This window comes from Rhineura floridana, chromosome 3 (assembly GCF_030035675.1).
Source record: "Rhineura floridana isolate rRhiFlo1 chromosome 3, rRhiFlo1.hap2, whole genome shotgun sequence".
Classification (NCBI taxonomy): domain Eukaryota; kingdom Metazoa; phylum Chordata; class Lepidosauria; order Squamata; family Rhineuridae; genus Rhineura; species Rhineura floridana.
Genome location: NC_084482.1, coordinates 75242850 through 75251381, shown reverse-complemented (window position 1 = coordinate 75251381; position 8532 = coordinate 75242850). Strand labels below are relative to the sequence as shown.

At 44.7% G+C, this 8532-nt stretch overlaps 1 non-coding gene across 1 annotated transcript; it reads left to right on the top strand.

Annotated features, from left to right (window-relative positions):
* The first annotated feature begins 8108 nt into the window (after nucleotides 1–8108).
* Nucleotides 8109–8183, top strand: TRNAV-UAC (transfer RNA valine (anticodon UAC)). Its single transcript has one exon. It is a non-coding gene; the product is annotated as a tRNA-Val (tRNA).
* The last annotated feature ends 349 nt before the right edge of the window (nucleotides 8184–8532 follow it).

Genomic DNA, 8532 nt, shown 5'->3' with positions numbered 1-8532 from the left:
ATGTGTGTGCAACAGCATTTTAAGGCATGTTACTGTTTTGACTTTAGGTGTAATATTGGCAGTCCAGAGTGTGACTTCCTGCTGGCTAAAAAGAGATTAAGAGAGGCTCTCAGACTGCTAAATCCTGCCATGCTACCCCAGAGAAAGTGCTTTTTTTAAAAAATCACATCATAAGCCACTATTAAAATCATTCAAATGGAATAATACTAAAAATGGGCAACTTTCCATGGCGTCAGAGATCTCCACAAATACGGAGCAAAATCCAGCCAACATTAAGCACTTTTGAGTCCTATTGGTTTTATTGAGAGAGAGAGAGAGAGAGAGAGAGAGTTAAGCATATTCCCGACTGTGTGTTGGCTAAGAAGGGGAGAAATTCGGTATGATTAGTGTTTTAATGTGACTCTACCTAATTCGCACTTCCCAAAACAGTACGCAAACTAAAATACAGCTATTCTCTGAATTTTGCAATACAGTTCTCCAACCAAAACATGTGTCCAAAAATGTGCATATTAGAGAAAAGTGTGCTTGAGGGATTTTAAAAAATAATAATCACAAACTAATGCAGAAAGGTGGTGAACTGAACAAGATTTGAAAAATGAGAAACAGAGAGAAATTGCAATTGACAGATTCATCCATCCCTAGTGTTGGCTGGGTTATAGTTTGATCAGCATTGATCGCACAATCCCAAAGAGGGCCAATTTTGCAACACCTTGAGGTACTGTTATGTCCCATTTCTTCAAACTATTCAAATCTCCAATCTCAGCATCCCCTGATTCATTCCCTGATCTCATAACTTCTAAGGTAAAGTGCCATTTTGGAGCACAGTATAAATGGGGTAGAGCAGGGATAGGGGGGTCACATGTAGCCTCTTCAGATGTCCTTGGATTCCACTCTCATCAGCCCCCTGCCTCCCAGCCAGTATAGTCAGGAAGACTGCTGGGAGTTGCAGTTCAGCAACATCTAGAGGGCTACAGTTGCCTCATCCCTCGGTAGAGACTTACGTGATTATGGAGCTTTTGGTGTGAGGAGGAAGGGGAAATGGAGGCGGCTGAGTGTGCCACAAAATCCAGATTCTGGGAAAAGAAAACATAAGGGCTACAGAGAGAATAAACTACACAAATGTGAGTACGTTCACTTCTCATTTACAAAAGTGGGGAAAAACAACCACCATTCTAGAATATTTGTGATTTGAAAAGTTACAAGGGAGTTATTAGGAAAGTGTATGGGACATGCACCAAGTGCAGCCAAAGCGGTGTAACTGCCCTGCAACGTCTGCAGGTGCAAAACAGTATTGAAAGCAGGATTGTGTATAACCTTCCCATTTTTTTATTTATTTTATTAAAAATATTTCTATCCCACCCTTCTACCCTACAATAGGGCACTCAGGGAGGCTACAATAAAATTGCACACATATATGAAAATAGAAATGGATTGCCTTCAAGTCGATTCCGACTTATAGCAACCCTACGAACAGGGTTTTCATGGTAAACGGTATTCAGAGGGGGATTACCATTGCCTTCCTCTGAGGCCGAGAGGCAGTGACTGGCCCAAGGTCACCCGATGAGCTTCACGGCTGTGTGGGGATTCGAACCCTGGTCTCCCAGGTCCTAGTCCAACACCTTAACCACTACACCACACTGGGTCTACACACATATATAGAATACATAATAAAAACACAAACATTACCGTAAATTAAAATGCATAAAATACAATTAAAATACATAAAACGCATTATGCATACACATACACACCCATACAAACATACATACATGTATATATGTGCATACACATATGAGGGAGTGAGAATAAAAGAACTTAAAAGATAAAAATAAAAGATAAAAAAATTAAAACAGTGTCAGGCTGACCCGTTAGTCCAACCAAAGGCAGTCCGGAACAAAATAGTTTTTACAAGTTTTGGGGAAACCATCAGGGAGGGAGCAAAGCAGGGTTCTTGGGGCAGGAAATTCCAAAGTTTGGGAGCCACAATTGAAAAGGCTCTCTTCTGCGTGCCTGTCAATCTAGCTTCTTTCATTCCAGGCACGCAGGGGAGACCAGATCCCGTTAACATCACAACCACAAACCATGATGAATGCTCAATAAAAAGACATCCAGGAGGGCTCTGTGTGATTACAGGGAAGGCAAGGCAAGGCCAGGGACAGTGCAGGCAGGGAGGGAGGGACTAGGAGCCTCATTTTCACTATTGGCCATTATTTCTGCAGATGCTGAGGAGGACAGGTTGGTGCAGGGCAGCAACTCCAATGTCTTCTTGTGGGACGAGATGACCATGCGCCAGTCTCTCAAACGTCTTTTTTTCTATGGACTGTTTTGAACAGTACTGAAAGGAAGTCCCACCCTTTCTTCAAAATACCAAGCAGGCAAAAGAACTCTCATCTACCTGTGAACAGAGCCTAAGCAATTGTACTGTGTCACTAGCTACCCGGGGCTGGCATGGTTGGGGATCTGCTGGGGGCCCACCACAACTCAGCAGGGGGCCCACTAGCAAGAGAGCCTCCTCCTTGGACCTGCTCCCCCTTTTCACCGTTGAAACTTGCTTGCTTGCTCACCTCTTGCTTTAGCCCAGACAGTAGCAATGGTGAGAAAGAGAAGCAGTAGGTGCCGCTGCCTGCTTGCTCATTGGCTCTCTGTTTGGCAAGCAAGCAGGTGGTAGCAATGCTGAAGCTGGTGCTAATGAGGAAGAGGAGGTAGACTCAAGTATAGAATAGAAACCCTTGCGGTAGTGCTGGTTTTGGTGCGTCTCCACCTCAGTTTTCTGAATGTGGAGACGCACAACACTAGTAAAACCCCTCCCCTTTTTTTCTCCAAAATCTCAGAAGTGCAGCTCCAGTGCATTTCTTCCCGAAATCAGCTTCACACAGGCTTCAGAACTGATTGGCCATCAACCCCGTAGCCACTCTAGGTATGTCCAATGAAAACACTTTGCTCAGGCAGACACAGTGATTGGCCCGACACTTTGCTGTGGGCCATCCTAATTAGCAGCAGGGAAGGGAGGGTAGAAACATACGGTTCTGCCAGTTCCAGTGAGTCTACCTCTCTCTTCTGAAAACTGGGGCACAAGATACTACTCAAACCCTGCCCCTTTTCCCTGGTGGGAGCCGCTTGAGTGTTGCTTTTTTAAAATCGCTTCTAAGAGATTTCACAACTGATCAGCAGACAAACCCGTTTCCCCTCCGGGTGTGGCTAATAAAAAGGCTTTGATCTGGTGACTAGTGTGTTTACAGCCGAAGATGCGTCCGGCCGTGGTCAAAGTTGGTTCAAAATAGAGCTAGAGAAAACAGTGGCTGCTTTTGAAGCAACTATTGTGTGTGCAGCCATACTGGGGGGAATGTCCATGGGCTGGTCTTGCCCGTGGGACTTCCAAAATCTGGAGCCAGCATTATCACTGCTACTCTTAATAATATTTAGGGTCTCTCCAACATTTCATTGATGCAATAGTAGTGGATTTATAGACCATCCGCACATCATTCTGCTTTGTTAGTTGTTCTGTCATTCTTTCCCACTGTTACTGCATCATTGCTGTCTGAAGGGCACTCTGGCACTATGGCACAATGAAAGCAGGACAAAATAAATAGGAAAATATGGTATAGAAAAATGGTATAGGAAGTTACAGGATTTCAGCAATAAACTATGGGACACGCACCGATTGGAAAGGAAGCAGTATGTCACCTCTAAACTTTTGTGGGCACAAATATTATTGAACGCGGGATTATGTATGACTACCCCAATACCATCATGAGCAGAAATCATCATGAATACACAATAACATGGATGTCCGAAGGGACCCTTAGTATTTATTATATGGTCCTAGATATTCAAAGTGCTTCCCATATGTTATTTTAAGTAATTATTAAAGTAACCCTTGAAAGCAGGCCAGCGTTATTATCCCTACATTGGGGATGGACTGCTAAGGCTCCAAGTGAGTGGCTTGCCTGAGGCCACCCTCTGAGCTGATGGCAGAAATGAAGTTTGAACTAGAGACTGACCAGCACACAGCTTGCTTTCTTAATCATGACACCTTCCCACAGCTGCAGACAGTGCCAGGTTAGGATAACAAAATGGCTTTTGTACATGTTCGCCACATACAGCCTCTTGCACTGCAGTAAGTAGTGGTGGAGTCTGCTCAGCTCAGAACAAGTTCAGAGTGCAGTATGGAGGCAAACCAAATCCCTTTTCTGACTCAGTTCCTTAGTCTCAAGAAGATCAGAAAAGGCTGAAAGCTTTTAATCAAATTGGCTTTCTGACACAGGAGTGTTTGCACGACATACAGCTTAGTCCCTCATGTTTGAGCACTAAAAGTTCTCATGTGATTCTAAGGGTGGAACCACACATTATACTCACCCACACATAGGTGTATAATGAAAGCCCAAAGCTTCTTAGGGGGAAGTGGGGTGGGGGGGAGGCGAGCACTTTCTTCACCTACCACTTCTCACTGCTCCAAATCACTTGACCCTTGCCGCATGGATTTGCAAATGTATGTTTGGGAAGGCAAACAGGTTTGCAATCCTGCATAGGGGAAGAGTAAATAGGGAGGAGGGTTGTAGTGCAGACGTTATGGGTAAGGAAATAATTAAGCAGGTACATATATACTGCTGCTTTTTACCAAATGCACTCCTGGAAGTAGTCATAGGCTGTGTACACACTTAGTTTTTCTGTCTGGAATTGTCCATGCTCATCCTCAACATGCTGCTTTCAAAACAGGTTGATTCTAAATCCTGCCATCCACAAAGATGGATGTGGGTACAGTAGGGCCCCACTCATACGGCAGGTTACTTTTCAGACCCCCACCTAAAAGCGAAACCTGCCTAAAAGCAGAACTCATTCAATAGAATGGCACCCGACACCCGAAAAACGCCGTAAAAGTGGAACAAGCGCCGTATGAGTGGGGCCTTACTCTAATTGAAAGCCGCCGTATTAGCGGAATGCTGCAAAGCGGGCCGCCGCAAAGCAGGGCCCTACCGTACTTGATACGCATTTGAAAACCCTTGATTTGATTACCCATGCCTTTTCCTCCCTGCACATGGCCCAGGTGAATGAAGAAGGAAATGGTACACACCCACCCACAATATCATTGAGTGTGGATAAGGCTCCCTCCCCCTCCCCCACTCCATTGCCAGGACCACCTACATCTGTTTTCAAATGGACATACTGTGCAGTAATGCAGAATCAATCTGTAATGAGCTTTTATTTTTGAAACGAACTGATTTCTCAATAAGTATTTTTCAGGGGCAAAAAATTTGCAATAGATCAAAATTGCGTGGACTACATAGAAAAAAACAGCTACTCAGTCTTCATTGATTCTATAATAAAATGTCATGTGTATGCAGCCATGGGTTTTTTTGTTACATGCATTAGTATGTAGTGGCTACTTGGATGGACTGTAAGGCTGACATCCTGTGCAACTTACGTACCTAGGAGTACAGTAAGTGCCAGCAGACACATTGAGATAAAAACACTGGGACTTAACTGCCAGGTAAACATGAATAAGATTGCACCTTAAGCCCCAGTTGCGCGGCTTGCATGGGAAGCAGTGGGCCTGCTGGCTCAGTTACCAAAATCATGCGTGTCCACTGATTTTCACAGCAGCAAGACTTCACATCCAGAATGTATTCCAAGTGTACCCCTGATATAGGTGGGTTTGACCCCCCCCCATTATTTCAAAACTTATCATTTCTGATCTGTGCCAGCTGCAATGTAGCATATACCCTAAAGCTGGGGTTCCCAAAGTGTGTTCTGAAGACAACCACCAGTGGTCCATGAGCTTCATTCAGGTAGTTAGTCTGCAGCAGCAACTCTGCGGAGCAGTGTAGCTATGTGTGTGCATGTAGAACAGCAGGTACAGCAGTTGCTGTGTCATTCTTAGAATCCAGCGGCCTGCACAAATGAGATGGACCAGATGTGATGGTGGGAGGCTCTGCCTTCTTCAAAGGAGTCAAGCCACAGCTGGCATGAAGACAGGGGAAAGTCCCAAGCAGGGAAAAGAGGCTGATAAGGCACTTGAAAGGAGTGGAGAGTCAGTACATGGGAATGAAGAAAGAAACACACTGTTTCTTATTTATGTTATTGTATTAAAAATTTAATTCCACATAATTCAATTCCATATGAGTTTTTAAAAAATAGTTAGCATCTAACACAGTACATTACAATTGTTAAACAGGAAAAAAACCATTAAGTGCTTCTCCAGGACCTCAGCAATTTTTAAGCAGTCTGTGGGGAAAAACTTTTTGGAACCACTACCTACCTAAAGGAAAGACCTATAGCTTGTTCATATGAGCTCGGAAAAGTTACTTTTTTGAACTACAACTCCCATCAGCCCCAGCCAGCATGGACACTGGATTGGGCTGATGGGAGTTGTAGTTCAAAAAAGTAACTTTTCCAAGCTCTTCCCAGGTAGGGCTAGGAAAGCTCCCTGTCTGGAAATCCTGGACAGCCACTGCCAGTCTGTGTAGACAATATTGCACACCAAATGGACTAATGATCTAGCTTGGTCCAAGCAGCCTCCTATCTTTTTTTCCAATATGCTTTTAAAAATGCTTTGTTTTAATATGTTTTTAAAGATGTTTTGTTTTAATATATTTTAAAGTCTTTTTTTTTAAGATGTTTTAGAATGTTTTTAGTGTTTTTGTTTGCTGCCCTGGGCTTCTGCTGGGAGGAAGAGCTGAATATAAATGTAATTATTAATAATGATGATGATGATGAAGCAATTTCTGTCAAGAGGCCAGAAGAAGGGCGTTTATGTGTGTCTCTGATCCCTTCCTGCTCAGCTCTCTGAAAATCTGAGAGTTGCCAGTCCTCTCTTCCCTACTATGGACTGCTTTCAAGTTGATCCTGACTTTTGGTGACCCTATGAATAGGATTTTCATGGTAAGTGGTATTCAGAGGCAGTTTACCATTGCCTCCCTCTGAGGCTGAGAGGCAGTGACTGGCCCAAGGTCACCCAGTGAGTTTCATGGCTGTAAACTGCCCAGACAGCTTTGGTTATGGGGCGGTATATAAATGTAATAAATAAATAAATAAATGGCTGTGTGAGGATCCGAACCCTGGTCTCCCAGGTCCAACACCTTAACCACTACACCACACTGGCTCTCCTCTCTTCCCTAAGCACACAGGATATTCCCTGCACCAACAGCTGTATTTTTACATATATTCAGCATAATATATGCAGGATATTTCTTGCACCGACTCTGTATTTTTTAAATATACATTCTGCATTTATTTGTCCCACTCCTTGTTTACAGTGCCTGATTGTGCTTTTGGGAGAGTCTGGTAAAGTTTTAGGATTGCACTGCAGCAGCACAACTGAGAGCCTAATCATCCCGATCGCCATTTACCATCATGTAGCACTGTTGCCTTAGTGTAAATCTGTTAACGGTAGGAGATCATAGCATTGTGTGAAGGCGAGTGTGTGTGTGTGTGTGTGTAAAATATGGATCAGTGTATTCCAGGGGGTGTGGAATATGAGAGCGAGCGAGCGAGAGCAGTTTAATATAGACAGTGCAGTTTTAGGGACAATTTTCACCTTCCTCTGCCCAATCTGTCTGAGCTATGGTTGCTAAGCATCACAAAGTATGGAATCCTCAGGATCCATTTTTGTCGAAATCATCTCCCCAGGATGCTGAGACCTGCCTGGCAGCTGAGAAGGCAGGCTGGATTTCTGCTCTCTGCTTGCAGTGCCTTTTTTTTTTAGGTCCCGCAGAATGAAGCAGGTTGGTGGGAAGGCTAAACAGAGCAGGGCTGTCTTTCAGCAAAGCCACAGATGGTTGCTGTGCTTCCCTTTAGCTGCTCCAGGGCCTCCTAGGATGCTGAGTCCAGGACATGATTATTTATCATTTATTGAACGCTGTCAGTGCTGCAGAACCCCAGAGAGAGAGAGTCTCTGCCCCAAGGAGGTTGCTGTCTGGATCAGACAGGTAGGGCAAGGAGGGAAGTAGCAAGGGAGGGTGTGGAAACCAGCCTTGCTGACAGATGCTTGGCTAGATTTGAGGAATCACTTTGGCTGAGAGCACACAGGGCCAGCTGAAGGCAGACAGTATGAGAGAAAGGGATGTGAGATGTTTGGGCTACTGTATTTCTAAGTGTGTGAGAGAATAAGGGGAATGGCTGTAACTCAGTGGTACAGCATCTGCCTTACATGCAGAAGGTCCCAGGTTCAATCCCTGGCAATTCCAGGTAGGGCTAGGAAGGACTCCTGCTTGCAACCTGGGAGAGCCACGGCTAGTCAGTATAAACACTATATGGCACCTTCCTATGTTCCTAATACGAATATGTAAGAAGGAAAAGACAAAGATTGTATCTGCAAGTAGCTGTCATCCAAGGGTCAGCAGGGTGGTGCAGGCAGGGCGGCGTTGCATTCCTGGCTTCCCAATGGAGAGCATCACTGCCACTTACCAAGAGCAGCAAGATGTGGGGAGCTCAGCATGGTGCAGGTGCAGCACTGGGACCTGCCACTGTGCCTGCGCTGTGTGGAACTCCCCACACCTCCCTTCCTCTCCCTCTCGGTCAGCATCAGCAATGCTC